This window comes from Podarcis filfolensis, assembly GCF_964270895.1.
Source record: "Podarcis filfolensis genome assembly, chromosome: 6".
Classification (NCBI taxonomy): Eukaryota; Metazoa; Chordata; class Lepidosauria; order Squamata; family Lacertidae; genus Podarcis; species Podarcis filfolensis.
In genome coordinates this window covers 55,048,237-55,075,328 of record NC_139609.1, presented here as the reverse complement: position 1 = coordinate 55,075,328, position 27,092 = coordinate 55,048,237, and the positions used below count along the sequence as shown (strand labels likewise).

General features: G+C 42.3%; 1 protein-coding gene across 2 annotated transcripts in view; it reads left to right on the top strand.

Moving 5' to 3' along the window:
- GRM4 (glutamate metabotropic receptor 4) overlaps positions 1-27,092 on the top strand; it is a 307,680-nt gene that overhangs the window by 91,155 nt on the left and 189,433 nt on the right. The window contains exon 2 of one of the 2 annotated variants that reach the window (XM_083617973.1): positions 23,234-23,264. The exons of the other annotated variant lie outside the window; for it this stretch is intronic. The gene's annotated coding sequence lies outside the window, so the exon portion shown is untranslated. The remainder of the gene's footprint in view (positions 1-23,233; positions 23,265-27,092) is intronic. 2 annotated transcript variants of the gene reach the window in all.

Sequence of the window (27,092 nt, the reverse complement as noted above, 5' to 3'; positions counted from 1 at the left end):
TTTTGGTTAATGCACTGCAGAAATAGTTCGAAGGATTAATAAAACTGCAGGTCATTGTTGTATGTTGAGAAGGATACTAAAGAAATATGAGAAATCACAGAGATGGCAAGGATCTTTAGCAGTTGAGAGCAAAGGGTGGCTGAGGGGAAGCAAGTGAGAAAAGAATAGTGAGAAACTCTATTATAATCTCTCCTAAGAAATGTGTCTTCAGGCCGAATCTGCACTGTACATTTAAAGCAGCATTACACCACTTTAAAAAGTTATGGCTTCCCACACAGAATTCTGGGAACTGTAGTATCTTAAGAGAGCGGAGAGTTGTTAGGAGACCCCTATTCCCGGCACATATCTACAATTTCCAGACTGCTCTAACAATGAATTCCTCCTCCCAGGGAACGACTCTCCTAACCACTCTCAGCACAAACTGAGATTCCCAGGATTCTGTGGGAGAAGATATGGCTGTTTGTTTATTTGTTATTACATTTATGTCCCAATTGTTCTCCAGTGAGCTCAGCAGCCCTGTGAGGTAAGTTAGGCTGAGAAACTGTGACTGGCTGAAGGTCACCCAGTGAGTTTCATGACAAAGCAGGGATTTGAAACCTGGCCTCCCAGGTCCTAGTCCAACACTAACCACTACACCATGCCATCTCTCAAAATAAGTATTGAAGTGGTATAATATTGCTTTAACTGTATAGTGTGTGGGGGGCCTTATGAGGAAACCTCCTTGTCCCTATCCTTACAAATTCCCTACTGCAGAGTGTTTAGCAGTTCCATTCTTGTTTGAATTTAGCTGTGTATGGGAGTGTGTGTGTGTGAGATGGGGGCTTTGTCCCAAATTTGAAGGGTTAGAAAATGTTAAGTGGCTTATAAGTACTTTGATTATTTTAAATTGCTTAAGTGGTTTTCTGAGATGGTCGTAACACATCCCCGTAAGTGACATAGGCACAAAATCAATTATAAAGTACAACAAAGTAATTTAAAGAAAACAGCCTTTTTCTCCTCCTTTGCTTTTAAGTATGCAGAAGCTCAGAGCTGGTCTGGAGGGAGTGGCTTTAGTCAGCATTTTTTCCAAGAGATTCTTGGCCTTTGGGATTTGACCTGAGTCCAATCGATAACCTGAAAGAAAATTGCAGCCTGCAGTTTTCCTCTCCTTGTACCTGAAGTCAGTACATTGTGGGATGAAGTGGTGGAAAATTCTAGAAAAGTATTTGGTAAAAAGAAATGTTTCTACTTCTTCAGGATTTGTAATAGGGTGGGCCTCTCCGGTTCACACCACAAATAATTTGGAGAACCTTAATTAGGTGGCCAAAGAGGAAAAAAATAAATATGGCCACCTTATTAATCCTAGTAGAGATTGTGTTGCAACAGGAGTCCCCTTTCCCATTCGCTTCCCCTTTACTTATCAGTGGGGGCAGGCACTGCAGTAATGCTGCACGTGGCAGCGTTAGAGATGTAGGAACCCATGGGAAATGTACTTCCTATGTTTCCCATCCACACAGACACTGCCATGCATGCTTGCATCAATATTTAGAAAAGCTGGGAACCGTGGAAATGACATTTCCCTTGATTCCCAGCAGACCTGAATGCTGCTATTCATGCTCCAAGGAGCAGCTAGGATCTAAAGCACCTTAAACCTATGACAACTGCCAAATCCAGGAGCCTTTCCTTAGGCACCAAGGCAAGTTTGGGATAGAGAGTGTCGGAGAGGGCTCTTTGTGTGGGGCAAAATGTGCAGAACCCTACATTTATCCCTATTGGAACTCATTTTGATAGATACCCACGTAGGAAAGAAAGGAACCAGCCTCAGTGAGTTTGTTGTCTTCTGTCTATAGTACTTGATCACCTTGCAGATAGTTTCTCCTCACAATTTTTCATGAGGTGTGGAAGGGCAGACTTAATTTTTAGGGTGTCTTTACAGAAGACTTTCTTTGGAGGGCAGTTCTCTCTTTGAAAGTGTCCTCTGCCTGAAGGGCTACCTAGTTCACGGCCAGTTTACAACTAGGAAGGGGAAACAGAAGCCTTGAAGTTGCCCAGCAGCAGTTTACACTGGGATAGTAGTCTCCCCCACTATGGCAAAATGTATTGTCTTTCCATTTAAATAATAGCAATTATCTTCAAGTTTGCATCTATACATGTCAGTGAGCATATGCAATTTTTTATTCAACTTTGTATCGTGTTTTGCTCTTGTCTTCTGGTGAAGTGCACACTTTTTTTTTGTTTGCCCAAATTACATCGTGAAAATTAGGGTGTGCATTAGATATAATGGCGCATTTACATTTGCCAGCAAATACTTCTTTGGTTTCAAGGTTTTGAAAATTGAGGTGCATGTTAGATTTGATGGCACTTTAGATTCATGGAAATACGGTATTATCCAAGTTCAAGGACACTTCCTGGCCAGGGAAAAACACTCAAGGAGGATATAAGCTGGGTCAATGGAGGGGGCGGCCTGAGGAGAGAGAATGTGGCTGAAGAAGCAGTGTAGAATAGGGATTCCTGGGGGCCAGATAGAGAGGCCTGGAGGGCCACATCTGACCCTCAGGGCTGAGATTCCATCTTATTCATGCTACAGGTAGGGGGGAGAGACTCTTGACTAAAATTACTTTGTCTGTGGCAGAGAATGAAATTCAATTTAAATGATGGTAATTATTTCTATATTTGCATTTGCACATGCAAATCTGTGTTCTATTTTGTCCTTGTTTTTGGTGCTGGGTAAGCGGCTATCCTGTTTATTTTAACAGGAGGGGAGTGAAAATTATTTTGTCTGTGATGGAGAATGGAATTCAATCTGAATCCCCAAACTCCTCGGCAAAACTGTAACCGCCAGAATAATTGTCCTTTCTGTGCATCATATCTTAACGCTTTCTAGAACCTGTTCTTAGAACTGAGGTATTCTGGGTAATGTCATATTTGGTGCCATCCAGATTGGTGACAGTGGAATCACCAGTGGTTGTACCTAACCCCTGTTTAGCATCCTAAACCCAGACCCACTCCCTGACTCAGCCCCACTGTCCTGAAGCTCTCACAAAATCATGTTAATCCCAGCCTGTAAATCTACCATTTGTAACTAAGAATGAGCTTTTATTTCTTATCAATGACCTCTGTCCTCATGCTGCTCTGTAAATGCAGACCCATCTCCTGGAACATGCACTTCTTTTTTCATTTCTGTAGTTAAATGGCATACATTTTCTCTTAATCTTTGCTTTCCCCACTTGAAATGACAATTTTTTTAAAAAAACACCCAACCGTTATTCTGCATGTTCTTTAAATATTCATTGAGAGGACTTCAGTTATGCAGAGTGCATTCTGTCATTTTGCTGGACTAAAGAGCTGCCCTTTATTAGATGCCATAGACTAATTAAAGTTGTACATCAGCAGATCAGTCTGCAGATGGGGCACTGTCTCCCAAACGCTGACTTGTATTGGGCTAAAGTTCTAGCTGCAGATTTGCTGCAGCCTCTCTGTGGCCTCCATATACTTGTAGGATTCTTTCCCGGAAACTAATCTCACTGTATTTCAAACAGCCTCCTTTAAGCATCTCAAGATACTTTTTTTTTTTTTTTTAAAAAGCTCTCTTCATATATGGCACATTACTAAATGTACAGACTGGGAGGTAGAGTCAGGGCCAGTCCATCCATGAGAAGAGGTGAAGCCATTGGCCTTGGGCAAAAGATTCACCCCCTTCTTGTCTCCACCACTGCACAACTGCCAGCCCTGCTGGGGCTTCACCCCCTGTGCCGTTTCCCTCTGGCTATGCCCAATGCACCTGCTGCACCCTCACTGCTGCAGTGTGGCAGCAACACAGGCATAGCTGCAGGCAATGGGGCAGTTGTAGTGGCAGGGCTGGGGGCAGTGGGGGAAGGGAGGGGCAGAGAAGGGGCATGGATCTATGCAGGCAGAAGCATGGGGAACATTGTTGGGGCATTTTGCCTACAGCAGCAAAACATTTCAGGCCAGCCCTGGGCAGAGTGTGTGTGTGTAGGGGGGATTGTGTCTGGTTACCCTGCCTCTATCCTCTGCATGCTAACTAGAGCCTATTCATAAATGTAGCCTCCATTGAGAGTTTTGGATGAATGTGTATTGATGGGGATGGGGGACAATAGACACAGTTCTGCTCTCCTTCTGTGGCATTCATATCCCCAAATATGTCATGTGAACAGGGATTATATGTTCCCTTCTCAGAATTCTAAACCAAGACTAAACTGGCAGCTTCTTTATCCTGGAGTGATTGCAGCCGAATGGGGATAATGTAGTAAGTATGATGATGTCGTGATGCCACCTACCCAATGAAACCACCAAGAGTAAATTAAAAGTCTGGACAATATGGTTTAGGAAGCATTGCCCTCACTCTGAATTGGTTTGGTTTAGTGATGTTATCACGTAGCCATGTCTATGACATGACATGACTTCCAGTGGAAAACAGAATTATCACGTTTCACCCCCTTTCCTGAAAAATTGCCAAATCACTACACTTTTCAGTGCTACAGAAAATGTTTGTGAAAAAGAGGCCCCCTTCAGCTTAGCACTAGCTGGAACCAGTGGAACATAAGAACAACATTCAAATGCTTTATGTCCAGTGAACCCTATGGCAATTTTGCCAGTTTTCTCTGGATTGTATCTAGTGTCTTTTGTGCATGGTGTTTGGAACACAAATATAACCCAGAGGTAGCTAACACAGTGTCCTCCAGAATTTGTGGACTACAACTCCCATAATACCAGACCATTTGCCAGGCTTGCTGAGGTTATGTGAATGGTATTCCAACAACATCTGTAAGACACTACATTGCCTCCCTCATATAACTCATTGAATCTGAACAAAAATGCAATTGATGTTTTGAAAAAGCAAACTAAAAAGGTTACTCTTTAACATGCCCTGATAGGTGTTAACTTTTCTTTTAAAAGTGACTTTCAGTATGCTCAACTATCAGCCTACTCTTAATTTAGTTGTTACAAAAGTGGGATATCACCTATTCCCAAAGATGCTAAGTAGCGGATGATGATAAATTGTAGCTTGTTTTTCAGTCTGGCTAAATAGCTAAGGTGTAGAGATGTTATGCATAGAAGCTATCTCATTTCACAACTAGAAGACAAAAGAGTTGCTAAACATGGTGCTGATCTAATGGTTTCTGGCTGTGTGATGTCCTTCCTGGAAATGACTTAGCTTGACCTCTGGATTTAACCTGTCTCTCACTCTTGGTCTGCTGGCTCCCTTGCCTGATATAATCTGTCCTATGGACAGAAGAGAAAGGGAACAAATACATGAAATTGCAAGATGCTAATGCTGGTGGGGGCTAATTGGAATTGTAGTCCAAAGCATCTGGAGGGCACCAGGTTGGCGAAGGCTGCCCAACAGATTAGACCAGTAACTCTTGGTGCTAGCATAGTACAGAGCCACATGGATGCAGGAAGCAAGTCCTGACATAATGAGGAGAGTGTAAGAAGCTTTACTTCTATGGGAAAAAATTGGATCCTGGTGTTTGCATGATTCGGGGAAATGCAGGCCATGATGAAAGTTGGTTAAATGGGTTAGTATTTCTTTAAAAATGGTGGGTTTTAAAATTGGGGAAATCACATTTGGAGTTGTATACATAATAGCATGAGAGGATGATTTTCCTCTTGGGACAGTTGGCAATTACATATGTATGATGTCCATTTGTTGCAACAACCAAAAATGAGATGTATGCCTGTGATAGATTGGAGATCTTGATTCTGTTCAGGAAAGGGTGTTGTGAATGGTGGGTGTGTCCTAAGACCCTGCTAACAATGGAATGCCTATGGGATATATCACACTCACCATGACTCTTGACATCTCCCTCCCTTCCCTTATGTCATAGCATGCTCAGCCATGGGATCTTGAGTGCCAGTTGGAAAAGAAAATTGAGATGGGGTCAGAAGCGTAAATCAGGCTGCTTGAGCTCCTTGCATTTTATCGAATCCTCCAGGATACTTTTCATCTGCAAAGAAACTGGGAGCCAAAGCAGAGATTATTGCACATGGTTTCCCCAGATACATGTTTTAGCCATCAGTAGTGTGGGGAGACTGTGAATTAGAACAGAGAAACTGGGCTCATGGAGAAAGTTGGGGTTCAGCCCCTTTCTGTTCTGTCCATTGCCCCACTCAAAATCATCCCCAAGCCGACTTTCCCTACATGTGAGAAAATATATCCAGGGGTGGGTGTGATTTTGAGTGGAAAAGGCAAAGTGTTCATCATCTTAGAATCATAGAATCATAGAGTTGGAAGAGACCACAAGGGCCATCGAGTCCAACCCCCTGCCAAGCAGGAAACACCATCAGAGCAGTGGCGTAGCGTGGGGGGTGCAGGGGGTGCGGGCCGCACCGGGCGCAACATCTGGGGTTAGGGCAAATCCATGGGTTAGGGGGCGCAAATCCACGGGTTAGGGGGCGCAAATCCACGGGTTAGGGGGCGCAAATTACTCGCCTTGCCCCGGGTGCTGACAACCCACGCTACGCCACTGCATCAGAGCACTCCTGACATATGGTTGTCAAGCCTCTGCTTAAAGACCTCCAAAGAAGGAGACTCCACCACACTCCTTGGCAGCAAATTCCACTGTCGAACAGCTGTTACTGTCAGGAAGTTCTTCCTAATGTTTAGGTGGAATCTTCTTTCTTGTAGTTTGGATCCATTGCTCCGTGTCCGCTTCTCTGGAGCAGCAGAAAACAACCTTTCTCCCTCCTCTATGTGACATCCTTTTATATATTTGAACATGGCTATCATATCACCCCATAACCTCCTCTTCTCCAGGCTAAACATGCCCAGCTCCCTTAGCCGTTCCTCATAAGGCATCGTTTCCAGGCCTTTAACCATTTTGGTTGCCCTCCTCTGGACACGTTCCAGTTTGTCAGTGTCCTTCTTGAACTGTGGTGCCCAGAACTGGACACAGTACTCCAGGTGAGGTCTGACCAGAGCAGAATACAGTGGCACATATTACTTCCCTTGATCTTCTCCCTCTGCTATTCCTTAGAACAAATTCACAGTCTATTGAAGGCACTTTGGATTTTTTAAAATAGCACTCACTCACTCACTCACTCCCCTTCCTACTTTGAACCTAAGGCAGAAGACCATTTGTCTTATGCCTCCCACTGTATCCCACTATCCCACAGATCTGGAGGTATTAGTATCTGTTGTAGGTGGGTGAATTTTTTCTCCTTTGCTTATTTTTGTATGATTAAAGATGTATTCAGATCTCTCTCTCTCTCTCTCTCTCTCTCTCTCTCTCTCTCTCTCTCGGAAGAAGGCAAGGCTGATTCCAGTTTTTTAGCTGGTGTCCGCTGCTGTTAATGTAATGTAGGCCTGAAATAGAATTGTGTGCATAGGGTTTCCAGGAACGTGAGGCTTAGGAATAATGCTGGCCGTGGTCCTGAAATAGCTTCTGCTCTGCTGGTGCCACTGCCATGAGGCACAGATGCAAGCTGGAGGACTGTCAGCCCAGCTGGAAGAGGGCAGAGATCCATGGATGTCCAGAACACTCCTGTGGGAGTGGAATGTGGAGCCGGAGCAAAACATGTTAGACAAATAGGCACTCTTGATGTTTTAATTGAGGCCTAGAGACACAGTTGCTATCTTTAGCATGCTAACAATGTATAGAATAAATAATTCAGTTAATGGAGGCATTTGCCTAGTGTCTGCATTCATAGGAATACATGCACGTAGGGAATGTTTTGTAGAAAGGTTTTATCCAGCACATAAGCTAAAAGGCAACAGAGGGCAGCATCTGGTTAAGGGTCTAGGCTTCAAGAGGACTAGGTCTTCATAATCCTGCCTGTGATCCTAACTTGCCATATTAGCAAGATGCTCACTGTGTCTCTCTTCAGATAGTACTGTCACAACCATCGCATTCAGCAGATAGTGTAATCCAGTTCTTAGTCACTTTAACCAGTAACTTTTCCTCTTCAGGGTATGCATATTTCTATATGGATTATTCATATGTTTCATTTCAGGCCCGCCATGGGTGGGTTAGGGATTAGTAAGCCAAAATATGCCAAGGGACTCCTCCCTGCTGCAAATACTCCCATGCAGGGTTTGCTAACTTCAGAACCAGGGCCCAAATCAAGACCCCAAGCAATTTTTTTCTAGACCCTGATTTGGGCGGTGGTAGAAAAAAAAAAGGAAAGCAGTTAAGCAGAGGCAGTGCTGAGGTGGGTAGAGAGGTTAACACTTCTTCATTCAGCCCAGTGCCCTTACATGAATAAGAATCATCTCCTCTCCATACATTAAAGTGATCAGCTGCTGAGTTGGGAGGGGAACAGCTGATATACTCAGATGATATGCACAGGGCACCTGAGAAGGGATGCTGTGCATGAAAGAGAATACAGTGGTACCTCAAGTTACATACGCTTCAGGTTAGAGACTCCGCTAACCCAGAAATAATGCTTCAGGTTAAGAACTTTGCTTCAGGATGAGAACAGAAATTGTGCTCCGGCGGCGCAGCAGCAGCAGGAGGCCCCATTAGCTAAAGTGGTGCTTCAGGTTAAGAACAGTTTCAGGTTAAGAATGGACCTCCGGAACAAATTAAGTACTTAACCCGAGGTACCACTGTATAAGGGAGGCCACATCCACTGCTGACATGTGGCCCTGAGAGGTCTGGCTACAACTGAATGCAGTTCTCTGGCTATAAAAGGTTAGCTGCTGCTGCTTTAATGTCATGTGAGTCTCCTGTACATATTGACTCTTTACCAAGGGGCCTCTTGGTTGGCATTCCTCCTATATATGGAACCTTCAAGAAGTTCTGTGCAGGTCAAAATGGTGAAGCTGTGTGTGCATGGGTGTGTGGTGCATGTGTAAACCACATAGTTAGATTACTCCATGCAGAGTGAGGGACGTTTGCCCACCTCCCGTGACTATGCTTAATATATTCCTATGTGGTACAATGGAGCCAAACATTTGCTTTTGTGCCACTATTGTAAACGGATCAACAACAATATCTTGGTTTGGGAAACAGTTCTTGATGACTCAGAGTGTCATCAGGTTCTTACACAAACAAGAGAGGACTCAAGATCCACTGGGGTACATTACCCAGTATAAATCTGCTCAACTAGTACTGCCAGTAAAATGTCAGGAAGTGGCAGGGTGCTGACGAGTATGCACTGGGGGAAGGGGGGAGGTTGGAGTCTGACTCAGAAGAGGGGGGCAGTGGCTTGTGGAGGCTTGGACCAGCCAGGAGGCAAGAATCAGAGGCAGGGGAAGCTTCAAAGCTAGAGCAAGAGGCAGGCCTGGCAAGTGAATGACTGACTGCTTCCCCACCCTCTCCTGCACCTCTGTCTCCCAGAACCAAGAGAGAATTAAAGCAGGAAGAGCAGAAGCAACTTCCATACAGGCATAGTCTCTGGCGTGTGTGCAGTCCATTGGGGGCAGGTACAAAAACTGGTGGTTCCCCAGTTGCTGCAGCTGCTCCATAAGACGTAGACATGGGAATAACTGCCTAGACGCTAGATCGGTGTGCTTAGGTATTGCCAGTGACTGTCAGTTTTATCTTTCACAACAAAGAGTTAACTCTCTGTCGTGTTAATTCCTTTGGATGGGAAACACCCTTGACACAAAAACCATTTTTTAACCAGCTCTTTGCCTCTGTATTCTGCAGCAGGGATAGGCAATATGGTGCTTCCCAGAGGATGTTGTATTCCAGTATCCACTAGTCCCAGCCCTACCATGGGAATCATAAGGGATTCTTTGGCCAGAGGGCTGCAGAATCATAAAGGCATTACGTAGTCTTTAGAAGCAAGATGTGTAAACTGTGGCTCTTCAGTTATTGCAGGACTACAAATCTCATTATTATTACTACTATTATTCCTGAGCCTTGGTTGTGCTGACTGCGGCTGCTAGCAGTTGGAGTCTAACATGGTCACATCCCTGCTTAAGAGTCTCTGTAGGTAGGTTGGGTTTTATAGCTGGAGGCTGCTATTTTCACACCTGTTGTGACCTGTGCACATAACGGGAAATCCAAAACTCCAGTGGGTTTTCCTGGCACCCCTGCAAATGTCAATGCAGCCTATCTTCCACTAAATAACTGGAGTATTCATTACAAAGCTCTGTAGTCTCGTGGTTTTAATGAATTGCAGCTTGGACTCATTTTGAAATGAATATAAATGTCAAGAGCACATTGAGTTGCTCCCATCGCGTCAGAGGATCAAGGTCCCCCACAATCCTGGAATTGTGTAAAAAGATAATCCATCCACAACACATGGCCTTACTAAGTGGTGTGGGGCAGACAAAAATCACATAATTTGATTCCGCATTTTATCACTTAGTGAATAAATAACCTTCATTAAGATGGGAAGGTGGCAATTGTAAAGGGAAAACTTTGATGAATCTCTAACTCTGTTCTCACTTGTTAATTTCCTGCCTGTTTGCTGGGATTATTAAAACAAATTACAGCTGCATTTCTCCCAAGGGGCACTCTCCGAAGATCAGACTTTCTTACTTCCGAACAGCTTCCTTGCAACTTTTTGCCGGCTTTTGTTTCCCTCTCTTCCTTCTGACAAACAAAATCAGCTGTGTGCCTTTGAAAAAAAAAAGAGAGAGAGTCCCCACTTGCCTGCCCACCCGCAAGAAACCTTCCATGTCTTCTATTCCACTTGAGATCCTGTGGAGGATAATCAGACAAAGAAGAATGAAGCCTTGATTAGCTGAGAAACAAAGCAGATGGATACACTGCTCAGAATGCAGATCACATGCTCTACACCTGCCTGGGCATCCCAGGTGTCCTACTGCTACAGAACACCCCCCCACCCTCCCCGGATGGAGGCTTCTCGAGGTTTGGGGAGGGGGCTACACCCCAATACAATACTTACAGCTTCAGAGCTTTGATGTTAAATATTTTACACCAGCCTCTATGTGCTGTACTCACATCTAGAAACCAAAATGTGTTTGCTTTATTCCTGTTGCCTCGAATTCTTACTCTGTTTACTTGGGTTTAGCTGACCTAGTGTCTTGGCATATGGGGGGCATGTACACTGCCTAACCTTTTTGACAGCTTCTGCAAAGCTGACGACAGATGTTGTGGCCTGTAAAAGCTTGTGTCGCAATAAACCAGGTGCCACAGAATATTTTGGCTTTTAGATGGTTAATGTATCGCTGGAAGTCATGGACAGGGGGTAGGGTTTTGAGCAGACTAATGGGGAAAGCATTGTGAATTGGTGCTGAAATCTACAGTGAGAAAGTGCAGAACTGAAATTGGAGAGCCATAGCTATGCAGTTAACCCCTCCTTCTCATGTTCAGTGCAGCAGGGAGAAATAATGGAGTGAACTCCCTATTCAGGCTTGGAATTGAGCTTAGAAAACTGAGCATTTTTTCTTGATCTTGGAAAATAGCTCAGTTTATTCCAAGCCCGCAGGGAGTGAAAGAGGCTCCAGTCTTCCAGGCCACTGGTGTGCCTCAACCCCACCCCTCCCATACACCTACTCGACCTCCCTTCAGATGCCCTCCTCTTCCTTTATTCCTCTACCATAGGATGGGGATACTTGTGACCCTCTTGATGGACAACTCCCACCATCTCTGCCCTCTGGCGATGCTGGCTGGGACTGATGAAAGTTGGAGTCCAATAACATCTGGAGGGTCAAAGCTTCCCCACCTGTACTCTGGTAGTGGAAAGGAGGACGGGAGTCAGGTTTCTTTCCCTGCCCCTCTGTATTTGGTCTACTCCTGCAGTTAGGAGCTCAATACCAGGAGCACTGGCTGACATTAACATTGCAACAACTGTATTTCTACATGCGATCAGTGCTTGCCTTGCAACTGGAACAAAGTGCCACTCATTGAGGGGGGGGGGGAAATCTCACTCCTTTCCCCTATTCCTCCTCCACCGGAGTAGCAAGAAAGTCCTAGAAGAAAACACATTAGGAGACTTAGATTTCATTATTAATGTTATAGCACTCTATATTTAACTGTGAAGATAATTTAGATTTGGGAGGGTATATTAGCCCCCAGGATAGGAAACACACCTTGGAGGTTTGGGGACCTTTCCTGCTTGATCCCTATAGATGTTCAGAGAACATCCTGAAAACCTTAACATGCACAGCTTCAGATAGAGTTTTTAGCTTGGGCTATAAAAGGATTATAAAAGGTACTGCTGAGGAGGTTAATGGACCCATTGCCCTTCTAATAGGAATTCTTGTTTGGCATGCTCCTGAAAGATAGCTTGGTTTGATGCACCAGAAATGTATCTCTTTGCTCAGAGCAATTCTTTTAACTGGCTGGCTTCTGTCATAGCACTTATGCTTTGGTGCATTGCAATGGAAATGTCATAACTTTTTTATTCTTTTATCATTCACTTGTTTAAATGGGGCTTTATTTCATATGGCTTTACTTGGCTCTTACATTGTGCACTTGATCTTCAAACATGAAAGTTGGAACATTTCTCTTATTTTTTTTTTAAAGGACCTGCCCAAGCTGCTGTGATCCACACTGGAGGCTGTGTTCTGTTGTGTGATGATGGTAGCCATGCACTCTTATAGACTGACTAGCTATAGTATCTAGGTAGGACATTTTCAAAGCCCAAAATTAAATGAGGGTTTTATGGAACAGGAGGGGTAAATGTGAGAAGCAATCAGAGGAGAAAAACTCAAAACTTTTTTCTAAGAAAGGAAGAACCCCCGAGTGTTTTCAGAATTATTGGCAAAGGAATAATAGGCTGACTTCAGTTTCCAATTACCTTAGCTCTTAATTATAGATCAGACCACGTCAAAATCAGGCCTTCGCAGACTAGCAGTGAAGCACTGGTGCATGGTAAACTGAAGGGAAAATTGACAGGGCAACTCAGAAGGCAAACTGATCAGGAGGGTTGATGGGTACCCACAGAGGACAAAAAACATGGAGGAGAATGAAGAAGGGCAGAGGTAGAAGTCCTTGCCATATTTCCATGATCAATGCTTCATGTGGAGTCGATTGTCTCACTTCTGTGAGTCGATTGTCTCACTTCATTTGGCTTCCAGCAAAAAAGTTTGAGAATCAATTCTCCTGGCTGTGGCAGTCATTCTTTCTTCATCCTTATGGCTCTGCCTGCTCTCTCAGTAATTCAGGGTGAAAGCATATGAAAAGGAAATTGAGGCTTAAGGAATCACACCCTAGCCTTTGGATACATTTCTCAATCGCTTCTCCAGCTCCCTTCCTTGGCTTTTGTTCTGTGATGAACATGGATATTTATACCCTGGGCACATACATCATTCTCCCACAAGGTTATGTACATCATGACATCCATCAGTGGTGCACTTCTCTGGTGTTTTGGAGAAGGAAGGGCATGTTCGGAATCTTAGGTGAGATACCTACAAAGTGGAAGTTACCCCCAGTTCCAGTCACCACACAGAGGCAGCTTAAGGTCCAAAACAGTTTACTGCTGCAGAAGATCAGGGTTCAGTAATACAGTTCCATATATACATACAGTTTGTAGGCTTTGCAGATACAGGTACAGATATATATAAGTAGAAAGTACTTCTGTTGCTCCAGCAATTCAAGTTGTCATACAGATTCCAACTCCTCAAGACTGACCCTGACACTGGACAGACCCACTGACTGACTAATGTGATGACATGCCTCAGTCACTTATATAAATGGCACTGGACCATTGCCACAGCAAATGGCTTGGCTGACCTTGCACCTCAGACCATGGGGTGGTTTGTGCCCATGAAATAAATTAAACCCTTCCTCCATGTCCAGTTTCTCCAGCAAGGCATAAAGGAAGGCACCTGGTTTTCCTTCCAGAGTAGGAGTCTCAAGGAAAGCTCCTCTTTGGCTTCATTACCCAGCTGCTATCTTCTGGGACCTTGCCCTGGGATGATACAATGGATGCTCAGCACTTTGAGAATTGAGCATCTATTTTGGTTTTTAATTGGGTGCTGACCTTCTTGAAATCTGACCCTCCAGATCTTGTATGGATTCTGATCTCTCTCAATTGGGAATACAAATGTGATGATAACACCTGGTGGACAATCACCACCTCCGCCTGCTTCACACAGTAGTTTACATTTGTTCTCCACTTTTCTTCTCTCCTTTTTAAATCATTGTAAGGCAATTGCTGAAATGCACTTTTGCATTAGAAGCCATCAGCATAAGCTGGGGCCAGCAGATGGCTGGGTGCCCTGCTGCAGGTATGCTGGCGGCTGGTGAGATCGTCCTGTGACAGCTATAATTGTTTGCCATTTTATTTTGTTAATAGCTCCCATATAATTCCATGACTTTCAGGCCCCCAGGTGGCTAAATGAAGTAGCTCTGTTGAAGTCGATGACTTTGTACCAGCTGAGGTTCAGACTCTCAAATCCTTATCGAAGGCAAGAAAACAACAACACAAATCAGTGGCCTCCAGCGCACGTTTAAGAGAATTGGATCAATATCTGCAATAAACTGTGCAGAAAAGATGTAGTTTTCCTTGTATATCCTTTCACTCAACCTCTTGGCATGCAAACCTGGGCTTGGACTGACCCATGACACAGGGCAGCAAAATGTATTGGTGATCGTTCCTAAAGGAATGCATTGTCTCAATGGGACGTGAGATGCAGGGATTTGTTACCATCTTTGCCCTTCCATAAATAATTGTCGTTGCTCATGCAGAGGTGGTTGCATTTTTGGGTAGGTGGATTATGTCGTGTAACAACAGGACTGAATAATATCAAACCTGTTTTGTATCTATTTACATGTAATAAATAAACAGTAGGTCCCTTGCTTCAGGCATGTTCCTAACTCTTTTTCAGAAAAGGTGCATCAGAAAAGGTAAGCAAACACCTTAAGTTACAGTTGTGGTTCCCAAGAACCCTCTGATTTAATCAAATAAAATTGGCTCATGATCATAATTATCTCATTATCCTTATCACATCCTCCTTATAACTAAAGGTCTTTTTTTAATCCATTCTTTCTGGTTGAATGCATTGGTAGAAAATTTTTCATTATGCTCAGGAATGCACAGGCTCCAGCTACTGCTGGTTGCATTATTTCCCCAATCTATAGCAGAGAAACCAAAATGTATGTATTTATTTTTATTTAGCAAGATTTATATACTGTTTTAAGATTTATATACTGTTTTAAGGGACGCGGGTGGCGCTGTGGGTTAAACCACAGAGCCTAGGACCTGCCGATCGGAAGGTCAGCGGTTTGAATCCCCGCGATGGGGTGAGCTCCTGTTGCTCGTTCCCTGCTCCTGCCAACCTAGCAGTTCGAAAGCACGTCAAAGTGCAAGTAGATAAATAGGTATCACTCCAGTGGGAAGGTAAATGGCGTTTCCGTGCGCTGCTCTGGTTCTCCAGAAGCGGCTTAGTCATGCTGGCCACATGACCCAGAAGCTGTACGCCGGCTCCCTCAGCCAATAAAGCAAGATGAGCGCCACAACCCCAGAGTCGGCCACGACTGGACCTAATGGCCAGGGGTCCCTTTACTTTTACCTTTATATACTGTTTAATCAAGAAAGTATATCTAAGTGGTTTACATAAAATGATTAAAAATAGCAATAAAAATAGACTTTAAAATAGTAAAAGTAATAAAATGATTACAAAATAAATAAAATCAACAGATTTTAGAAACTAATGTACATGTTAAAATTATCTGGATAGGTTCTCCTAAACAAAAAAGTTATTAGCAGGTGTTGAAAACAGTACAATGAGGGTACCTGCCCAATATCAATTGGCGGGGAGTTTCACAGAATAGGTGCTGCCACGCTAAAAATATCAATATCTCACAAGTATGAAACAAACACTAAGTGGCATGGTGAAAATGTCAGTTCCACATATTGAGGCACATACTGTAAAATCACACCCACAATGAATAGTAGGATTCCTTTAAATTGGTTTTAATAACAGTTACAGATAGGTAGCCGTGTTGGTCTGCCATAGTCAAAACAAAAAAAATTTTTTTTCTTTCCAGTAGCACCTTAAAGACCAACTAAGTTAGTTCTTGGTATGAGCTTTCGTGTGCATGCACACTTCTTCAGATACACTGAAACAGAAGTTGCCAGATCCTTCTATATAGTGAGAAGGTGGGGAGGGGGTATTACTTTCACCTTCTCACCCCTTGCTTTTTCCTGTAAGACCTATTGCAGTCGTTAAGAGTCGTCAACAGGCTCATCACAGCTATCTGCCAACCACCCATTCCCACCACCCTTCTGAGTAATACCCCTCCCCCCCTTCTCACTATATAGAAGGATCTGGCAACTTCTGTTTCAGTGTATCTGAAGAAGTGTGCATGCACACGAAAGCTCATACCAAGAACTAACTTAGTTGGTCTTTAAGGTGCTACTGGAAGGAAATTTTTTTTGTTTTGTTTTGGTTTTAATAGTTTAGGTTTTTTTTAAAAAAACACCATAGAATTAAATTTGTATTTGTTTCTGCAACAAAGCTCTGAAACCAGTCACAGTATTGCCCCAAATGATCTTAGCCCAATTTATTTAGGGTGGTATTCAGTGCTAGTCCTACTCAGAGTAAACCTGCTGAAGTTAATCACCATGACTAATTTTGGTTCATTAATTTTAGTGGGTCTACTCTAATCAGGACTTAGTTGAATACAACCCATTTTTTGGGGGGTATTATTTGCCTTGTCATTTCTGGTGTCATTTTCCCTCTGTTGTCATTTTTATTTGTATTGTTGATGCACAATTCTTCTCCTCCCCCCACCTTAATTTCTACATTTCCTGTGGAACACAAACTCACCAGTGCCTATCTATTCCACTCATGATTATCATTCCAACAATACAATAGCTTCTTGCAATCTGCCCGACAGCCTCTTTTATTAAACCCAATATCAGCAACCCACAATTTACACCAATACCCCCAAATCAGATCACCACTTCAACCCCTTATGGGGGCTGCTAAAAATAGCTTCCCTGTGGTGGCTGAAACATTTGTAAGCCTCTTAATAGATGAACCAGCCCAATTGCACTGAGTGTCTTCATGCCTGAAGTGCTTTCAGCTGACTGCCACATGGGAGCTGTAACATAGGAAGTGATCCCAAGCTCTTCCATTAGTTAGTTTCCAGTCTGTTTGAATAGAACCTTACTGTCTATTTGAGCCAAACTGTAATTTAAGTCATTGTTTATCATTGTTTATCTGTTTTCCTTCAGGTTTAAATATTCCTTTTCAACGTTAACAATCTCCTCTCTGAAAAGTTAAAATAACTTGCTTAGTCCAAGCATTCTTTACTAAGTAAGCTGATTTCTCCAATTCTATTTTTAAAAGACCAGATGCATTTCCATGTATGCCTGCCTGGGTATAATCCATGAAACTATGATGCATTGAATCCTATGTGACCTTTTCCTTTACTTGTAGGATTGACACATATTCCTAGGCATCTGCCCCCTAGAATAGGGGTGGGGAGTGCTTTTTTAGCTTGAGGGACACACTCACTCTTTAGCAAACTTTCAGGAGCCATGTGACTCTGGTTGTCAGGGCCAGGTGCAAAAATAGGCACAGCACTGGATGAGACTCTTACCTTTGCATTAGGGACTGAATTCCAGCCATGCAAACACACCTCTCCATCCTTCAGCCAGGTAAACATGAGGTATTATTGGAAGAACGTAAGAAGAGCCATTGGCCCATCTAGTCCACCTTCCTTTTTTCACAGTGCCCCCCCCCCCCCCCGATGCCTGACAGAAACCCTCAAGCAGGACCGAAGGACAAGAGCCCTTTCCCCTCCAATGGCTTCCAGTAACTGGTATTCAGAAGCATTCCCGCCTCTGACCATTGAGGTAGAGCATAGCCATTGTGGGAACAGTTCGAGGGAGAATTCCAGCCAGGCAAAAACACTCAAGGAGAGTGTGGAAATGAGTCTGTGATTGGTGACAAGGAGGTCCAGCTAGGAGAGGCCTGGAGGGCTGCCCCTGACCCCTGGCCCGTCATAGTTTTGGCAACACTTGGCCTCTCTAGAAAGTACAGTGGTACCTTGGGTTACAGACGCTTCAGGTTACAGACTCCGCTAACCCAGAAATAGTACCTCAGGTTAAGAACTTTGCTTCATGATGAGAACAGAAATCGTGCGGCGGTGGTGTGGCAACAGCGGGAGGCCCCATTAGCTAAAGTGGTACCTCAGGTTAGGAACACTTTCAGGTTAAGAACGGACTTCTGGAATGAATTAAGTTCTTAACCTGAGGTACCGCTGTATCTTGGTTCCATGCTCCAGACCTTTTTGCTTTTAGGCTAACATGACATTGCTTAGGGTTTTTCTTTTTTGTGTGTATGGAGTATTAGGGGAGGGATAGTATGTCTGGTGGTGGACACATCATGCTCCTTCTGGGGTAGTTTGTCCACTTTTGGTTCCCACCCTGCCCTTAGCTCTCACCAGTAGCACCTAGAAGCTGTCAGCATTCAGCAGTGGCCACACCTTGGGAAATGGTTTTGACTGGTCAGCTAAACCAAGTGAGAGGTAGCCAATAGGTTTCAAACCCTCAGTGAGTTAGGGACTTCTCTTACATGTGATGCCAGGCTGTGGCAGATTGAGTGGATGAGACCAATAGTGGATCCAAGGCAATACACACTGACCCAGGTTGTGGGTCATTACACAAAAGCCAATTGTGAATGAATTATTGAGTTGTGGATCTTTATTGGGGAGGTGTACTTTTGCTTCCATGAATCCTGTATGCTCTCTCTCTCTCTCTCTCTCTCTCTCTCTCTGTGTGTGTGTGTGTATGTATGCATATATATATATATATATATATATATATATATATATATATATGCAGGCTGGGAGCTGAACTTTGGATTTTCTACTTTTGCACCGCTGTTGGGAACTGCTCTGATTTATTGCTTTGGGGGTTTTTATATATTAAAAAATGTATGATAGTTCACTGGAAAGGGAACTGATAAATGAAGTAGTGGCAGCAGTAATAGCAAAAACAGCAGTAGTCCTAGCAGTAGTAGATAATTATGCCATTGAAAGCTACAGATGCCCAGTCACCCTGAGCCAAGTGGAACTGACACCCATATTTTCTCCTCTTCCACTTTCTCTTGGGAAATTTGTTAAGGAAATCATTCCTCGTGCCCTCAGAAAGGCTGAAAATTGCCTCCATTTAGTGGGAGGACAGGAAAAGGGAGAGGATGTAAAAGAAGAGGAAGAGGAGATAAAAAGGAACTATGGCTATGTATATTTAAAACTCATTTCCCAGGAACTGTAGTTTACCTCACGCAGAGCTATAATTCACAGCACCCTTAACAAACCACAACTCCCAGGATTCTTTGGGGGAAGCCATGTTCTTTAAATGTGTGGAGCTTATGCAGCCTGGCTGTACTTCAGGGACTCCAAGGGAACCGAAACCCTCAAGAACAGATTAAGCTGGGTTTCTCTCCTTTTTTTTAAAAAAATAATTTTTATTCATTTTCCAAACAAATTTTATACAATCAACAAATTATTTTGCACTCATTCTTCAATTTTTGACTTCCCTCAGTTTCTCTGTCAATCTTTCGTAAAATTTCTATTTATTGACACATTTCTAAACATGATATTGCCTTTCCCAACTCCTTTTCCTCTTACTTTCTTTTTTGCAATATTTCTTACTATCTCACAGAGTCTCTTCAAAACCAACAAGCGTTGTCTGTACATCACATATATTTTTCAGATATTCTGTAAATTTCCCCCAGTTCTCGATAAACTTTTGGTCTTTCTGATATCGAATCTTCCCAGTCAATTTGTCCAATTCTGCATATTCAGTCAATTTCCTTCTCCATTCTTCCACTGTTGGAATTTCTTCCTGTTTCCATCTTTGGGCCAGAAGTATCCTTGTGGCAGTCACTGCATATTGAAACAGTTTACAGTCTCTCTTATTAATTTCGTTTCCTACCATTCCTAATAGAAAGGCCTCTGGTTTTTTAACGAACGTATATTTCAACACCTTTTTCAATTCATTGCATATCATTTCCCAGAAGTCTTTCACCCTTTTACACTCCCACCACATATGATAGAAAGTACCTTCTTTTTCTTTACATTTCCAACACTTATTGCATGTTTTATACATTTTGGCCAGTTTAACTGGCGTTATATACCATCTGTAGAACATTTTCATTACATTTTCTTTCAACGCAGTACATGCCGTAAATTTTTTTTTTTTGTATAAAATATTTATTGAAATTTTACAAAAACATAGGTTTACAGAATACAAAAAAACATATGAAAAGAAAAAGATGAAAAAAGATAACATACAAAAATACATAAAAAATAAAAAATAAAAATAAAAATACAAAATACAAAAAACGGATAGATAAAAAAGAATTAAAAGCAAATCCATTTTTTGTAACTTTAAACTCATTAGCTTGTTTCCTTGACCTCCTCACACCTCCCCTTTTTGTATTCCCATTTAAATAATCAAATCAGCAAATCCTTACCCTCTTTCGTTTATCTTAACTCTGTATCTTAACATATTATAACTCTATATTTTCATCCATTATCAATTCATTTTTGCATATTCTCATTAACTTTGTTGCTAATGCCACTTATTTTCAATCCAACATCATTTTTAACATTCATTAATTTTACAGTGTTTCTGCAGATAGTCTTTAAATTTCTTCCAATCTTCTTCCACCAACTCTTCTCCCAGGTCTCGGATTCTGCCAGTCATTTCCGCCAATTCCATATAGTCCATCACCTTCATCTGCCACTCTTCCAGGGTGGGCAAATCTTGTGTCTTCCAATACTTTGCAATGAGTATTCTTGCTGCTGTTGTTGCATACATAAAGAAAGTTCTATCCTTCTTTGGCACCAATTGGCCGACTATGCTCAGGAGAAAGGCCTCTGGTTTCTTCAGGAAGGTATATTTAAATTCCTTTTTCATTTCATTATAGATCATCTCCCAGAAAGCCTTAATCTTTGGGCACGTCCACCAAAGGTGAAAGAATGTACCTTCATTTTCTTTACATTTCCAACATTTGTTATCGGGCAAATGATATATTTTTGCAAGCTTGACTGGTGTCATGTACCACCTGTATATCATTTTCATAATATTCTCTCTTAAGGCATTACATGCCGTAAATTTCATACCGGTGGTCCACAACTGTTCCCAGTCAGCAAACATAATGTTATGACCAATATCTTGTGCCCATTTAATCATAGCAGATTTAACCGTTTCATCCTGCGTATTCCATTTTAACAGCAAGTTATACATTCTTGAAAGTATCTTAGTTTTGGGATCTAACAATTCTGTTTCCAATTTTGATTTTTCCACCTGGAAGCCAATTTTTTTGTCCAAATTATAGGCCTCTCTTATTTGATAATAATGAAGCCAGTCTCACACTTTATCTTTTAATTTCTCAAAACTCTGCAATTTCAATTTATCTCCTTCTTGTTCCAATATTTCCCAATATTTCGGCCATTTGGCCTCCATATTGAGCTTTTTCTATATTTTTCCATATTGAGCTTTGATCTATATACAAAAAGGAAGGCGGACTTCCTGTTTGCACCTTCCCGTTTCAGTGCCAAATTAATCCTCTTTTTCCTTAAATTCCCTGGTCTTTGAACTTGACCTACTCACGGGTAGTTGTTTGTTAGCTGAATTGTCCCAGGAAAAAGGTCAGCGCTCTCCGGCAACAGCTGTGCGGCTTCGCTCCACGGAAGAAGCAGTTGGCTCTCAGCACCGCGCCTAACTCCCCGTTTCGCTCCAGGACCCCTTGTGGGGTTCCCTCGCAAATAGGGGGGGCGCTGAAGGTGCCCGCTGAGTCCCACGAACACAGGCTTCTCCCGCCTGTAGTTTTCTAAGGGGTCCCCGCGTCGCCGTTGCGGCTAGACCCGATTCCCGTGGAGCTGTTCCCTCACAGCTGGAGGGAATCCGCCATTACCGATGGCGCCGCCTCCGGCACCTTTCATTCCATAATTTCATCATACTGTATATTATAACCAAAGTCTCTTGCCCAGTGTATCATTACTGCTTTTACCTCTTCATCTTTTGTATGCCACTCCAGCAACATTTTATACATTTTAGACAGATTTTTATACTCATTATTCAATACCTCCACTTGGAATTTTGATTCTTTACCTTCATACCCATACATTTTACAATCTTTTTTAAACATTTCATTAATATGAAAGTAATGTAACCAGTCGTAAACAGATTCTTTCACCTCTTCATAAGTTTTCATTTTCCATTCCCCCCCCCTCTTGTTACCAATTCTCCATATGTTATCCACCTCCCCCTCATATTTTTTTTCCCACACTCATCACTTCTAGTGGTGAAATCCAATGGGGGAGTCTAGGTTCCAACAAGTTTTTATACCTCTCCCACACCTCTATCAATGATCTTCGGAAGATATGGTTTTCGAAACCTTTGTGAATTTTTTTCTTCTCATACCATAGATAAGCATGCCAACCAAATCTGTTATCAAATCCTTCTAAATCTAACAGCTCTCCATTCTCTAATTTAATCCATTCCTTTATCCAACAGAGGCATGATGCTTCATAATATAATTTCAAATCTGGCAGGGCGAAGCCACCTCTTTCTTTTGCATCTGTTAATAACTTAAACTGAATCCTTGGCTTTTTACCCTGCCAGATATATCTTGAAATTATTTTTTGCCATTCTTTAAAAGTTGATGCCCCCTTGATTATTGGCAGTGATTGGAAAAGGAATAACATCTTTGGTAGCACACTCATTTTTATCATAGATATTCTCCCCCAAAAGGACAATTTCAGTCTTCCCCACACCTCCAAATCCCTTTTTATTTGGTTCCACATAGGTAAATAATTGTTTTGAAACAAATCAGTGTTCTTGGGGGTTAACCATATTCCTAAATACTTCACTTTGTTCACCACTTCTATCTCTGTCCTTTGTTGTATTTCCTCAATTAATTCTTGATTCATGTTTTTAGCCATAATTTTCATCTTTTTTTTGTTGAGATAGAATCCTGCAACTCGTCCAAATTGTTCTATTTCTTCTAAGATTCTTTCAATACTTTCCACTGGTTCTTCTACTGTCATTACCAAGTCATCCGCGAATGCTTTAACTTTGTATTCATTTTTCCCTATAAACACCCCTTTTATATCTTCATTTTTTCTTACTGATTTTAGCAAAACTTCCAGCACCATAATGAATAATAATGGCGACAGTGGGCATCCCTGCCTTGTACCCTTGGTTATTTTAATATCTTCTGTAGTATAGTTATTTACAGAACAGAAAGCGAAGCTGGGTTTCTCTCCTAAGAGATGGCAGGCCATCTTGGTAACAGGGGTTTCCTTTCTCCCTTGTTCTTCTCCCCATGTGTTTCTCCTCAAACCCTGCTCATTTTCCTGGCTTGGCATCCTGCTTCCTTGGCTGATGTATCACACTTGACAAGGTTATGGAGTCAGCATGTTAAATCTTGAAAAGTGAGTGTAATTTATTGATCTACATTTTGCTTATGAAATAGGACAAGTGCTGATTTGAGAATCTTGTTTCCTCTCCCCCTTTCCCCTTCTGTCTCTCTCCTTCCCCTCCCTTGCTTTCGCTTCTCTTATCTTTTGTAATTCCTCTGAGCTTGCATCAAAACTCTCCAGTCCTTTGTTAGCTTTTCGAAGCAGCCACACCGGCTCAGCAGCCTCTTCTCTTCTTCCACACTTATCATTCATCTTCCTTTGCTCCTAAAAAAACCACATTGGGCCAGATACACTCCAGATATACCTTACCACTCAAGTCTGTTTAAGGGCAACCAACCTGGTGCCCATGGGTGCCAGAGAAGATGCTAGTACTTTGTATTTGTATTGAAAACCCACAATGTACGAGAGGCTGTTTGCTCTTTATTCTCAGTTCCGATTTGCACTAGCTTGTCTTCTCCTGCAGCATGGAACACACTTTATTAAACATGCCCACATTTCACTGGATTCCAGGATTACACACCCCACTCTGAACACAGGAGAGGCGCAAAGAGCTTCCTTCTGTGAAGGAGCCCAGTGGTAGGTGCTTTGCCTCCCTCACTGATACAGTGACATGCCTGGACCATTTTGTGCTCCTGCTTCTTTTTCTGATCTTTTGGATCATGGCAGCCAATTTTATGTTATGCCACATCTGCCCTGCCAGCGTAGGTGGGCAGAAGTGGGATTGGTGGGATCTGGATTACAACCACTGGCAGCAGAAATCCTCAAAACAGGACTTTGCTTTCCAGGGGGTGGCAAGGCATTCGGGGCTTATCCTTCCTGGGATCCATTGGCTCCAAAGCTGGTCCCACTGCCAACAAGTGTTCATATTGGAACTAATCCAGGCCCAGTTGCCACACCAGCTCCAAGCTAGTGCAGCTATCTGCCTGCCCCCTTTTTCTGCTCTGGCCGCTGTGTGGATGGGGCAGTGGCGCTGCCATTTTGTAACGCCACCAGCTTGGGCGGCTGAGGTTAGGATTGCTCCCTGATGCCCTTTAAAAACAACAACAACCCACTACAGTTTCATTGAGTTATTTGAAGTTTGCATGTGCTCGAGTACCATACTTTTCCATGGATAAGACTATGTTTTTTTCATGAAAAACCATGCTAAAAAGTGGGGGTCGTCTTATACATGGATAGTGCATAGGGTGGACATTTGGTTGGTTGCTGCCGTGGCTGTCAGCAGCTATTGTGCATGTTATTGGGTGCTGCTTCAATGGGTGGTGTTGGTCGGCTGATGCTCCAGGTAACCCCCCCCAAAAAAGGATCAACAACTCTGGGCAATCCTCCGTAAAAAAGCTCAACAACTCTGTGCCATCTCCCCCCATTTTCTTAAATTTGAGTCCCCCCAAATAGGGGGGCGTCTTATACATGGGGGCGTCTTTTATTTTTTTTTTTTTTTTTAAATATTTTTTATTGCTTTTTTTCCAGAATCTGAATCCATCATCAATAACACAACAAAAGCAGTTTTACAGAAAAAAAAAAGAGATTAAGCAAGAAAAAAATTCATCTTTCAACATCTTTTTCCATCATCCACTGGACTTCCCCATCCCCTCCATCCCTGCATTCTTTATAATAAATGTAAACAGCAAATTAGTACCTTGTTTCCTGTGTTTTTGTATTTTCGTCTAGTTATTCACTCTGAAATTAAAACTTTCTCAATCATTAACTTTGTTTCTATCGTCTCCGAATTTCAATACTGAAGCCTATTTACCTCAAACCTTAGCAAATTTTTAACATTCATATATCTTATAATGTTTTTGTAAATAGTCCTTGAATTTTTTCCAGTCCTCTTCCACAGCCTCTTCTCCCAGGTCTCGGATTCTGCCAGTCATTTCGGCTAGTTGCATATAGTCCATCAGTTGTGTGTGCCATTCTTCCAGTGTGGGTAGCTCCTGTGCCTTCCAGTATTTAGCTATGAGAATTCTTGCTGCGGTCGTTGCATATAAAAAGAAGGTTCTGTCTTTCTTGGGTATCCTCTGGCCCACAATGCCCAAGAGGAAGGCCTCTGGTTTCTTATGAAAGGTATACTTAAATACCTTTTTCAACTCGTTATAAATCAATTCCCAGAAGGCCTTCACCCTCGGGCATGTCCACCAGAGGTGGTAAAAGGTTCCTTCAGCCTCCTTACATTTCCAACATTTATTATCAGACAAATGATATATCTTTGCAAGTTTGACTGGGGTCATGTACCACCTGTACATCATTTTCATAATATTTTCCTTTAAGGCACTACATGCCGTAAATTTCAAACCGGTGGTCCATAACCTTTCCCAGTCCTCAAACATAATGTTGTATCCAATATCTTGAGCCCATTTTATCATGGCTGATTTAACTGTCTCATCTTGAGTATTCCATTTAAGCAACAAGTTGTACATTCTTGAAAGCACTTTCGTCTTAGGTTCAAGCAATTCTAGTTCTAATTTTGATTTTTCCACCTGGAAACCAATTTTTTTATCTTTTTTAAAAATCTCTAAAATTTGGGCATAATGAAACCAGTCTCGCACCTTCCCTTTCAATTTTTCGAAGCTCTGCAACTTCCAAGTGTCACCCACTCTTTCTATTATTTCACAGTATTTTGCCCAGCCACCCCCCATATTAAGTGTTTTTATGGCTTTAGCCTCCATCGGTGATAACCACCTCGGAGTCTTATTTTCGAATAAGTCCTTGTATTTAGTCCAGACAGAAAACAGAGATTTCCTTACAATATGGTTTTTAAACAACTTATGAGACTTTACCTTGTCGTACCACAAATATGCATGCCACCCAAAAGCATTATTGAACCCTTCCAGATCTAGGACATCAGTGTTTTCTAGCAAAAACCAATCTTTCAGCCAGCAGAGGGATGCAGCTTCATAGTACAACCTTAAGTCCGGCAGGGCAAAACCCCCTCTTTCCTTTGCATCTGTTAATATTTTAAATTTTATTCGGGGCTTTTTGCCCTGCCAGACAAACTTCATAATGTCCCTCTGCCACTTTCCAAAACATTCCACTCTGTCCACGATCTGTAGGGTCTGAAACAGAAACAGCATTTTTGGCAATACATTCATCTTTACTGCTGCAATTCTTCCCAACAAGGAAAGTTTCAATTTTGACCAGATTTCTAGATCCTTTTTGATTTCAGACCAACATTTTTCATAATTGTCTTTAAACAGATTCAAATTTTTCCCAGTCAAGTTAACCCCCAGGTATTTCACTTTATTAACAACATTTAGTTCTGTTTCCCTCTGAAACCCATCTATTTCTAAAGATGTCAAGTTTTTTGCCAAGACCTTAGTTTTTTGTTTGTTTAACTTAAATCCCGCCACCCGACCAAACTCAGAAATTAGTTCCAATACTCTTTTTGTACTGGACACCGGCTCCTGTAATGTCAAAACCAAGTCATCTGCAAAGGCCTTCAGTTTATATTGTTTTCCTCCGACCTGTATTCCTTCCACCCGCTGATCCTTCCTAATCAAATTTAGCAAAACCTCCAGGACAGAAATAAATAGCAAGGGTGATAGGGGGCACCCCTGTCGTGTTCCCTTTTCAATTTTAAACTCTTCTGTCACCACATTGTTTACTATCAATTTAGCCTTTTGTTCTGAATATATTGTATCTATACCATTTTGGAACGCCCTTCCCACTCCCATCCCTTCCAAATTCTTCTTCATAAATTTCCAAGATATATTGTCAAAGGCCTTCTCCGCGTCCACAAATATCAATACTGCTTTCGTATTCAAATTTGTCTGTAGAAGTTCCAGAACATCGACGATGTTCCTAGTATTGTCTGACAGATGCCTACCAGGGAGAAAGCCTGCTTGG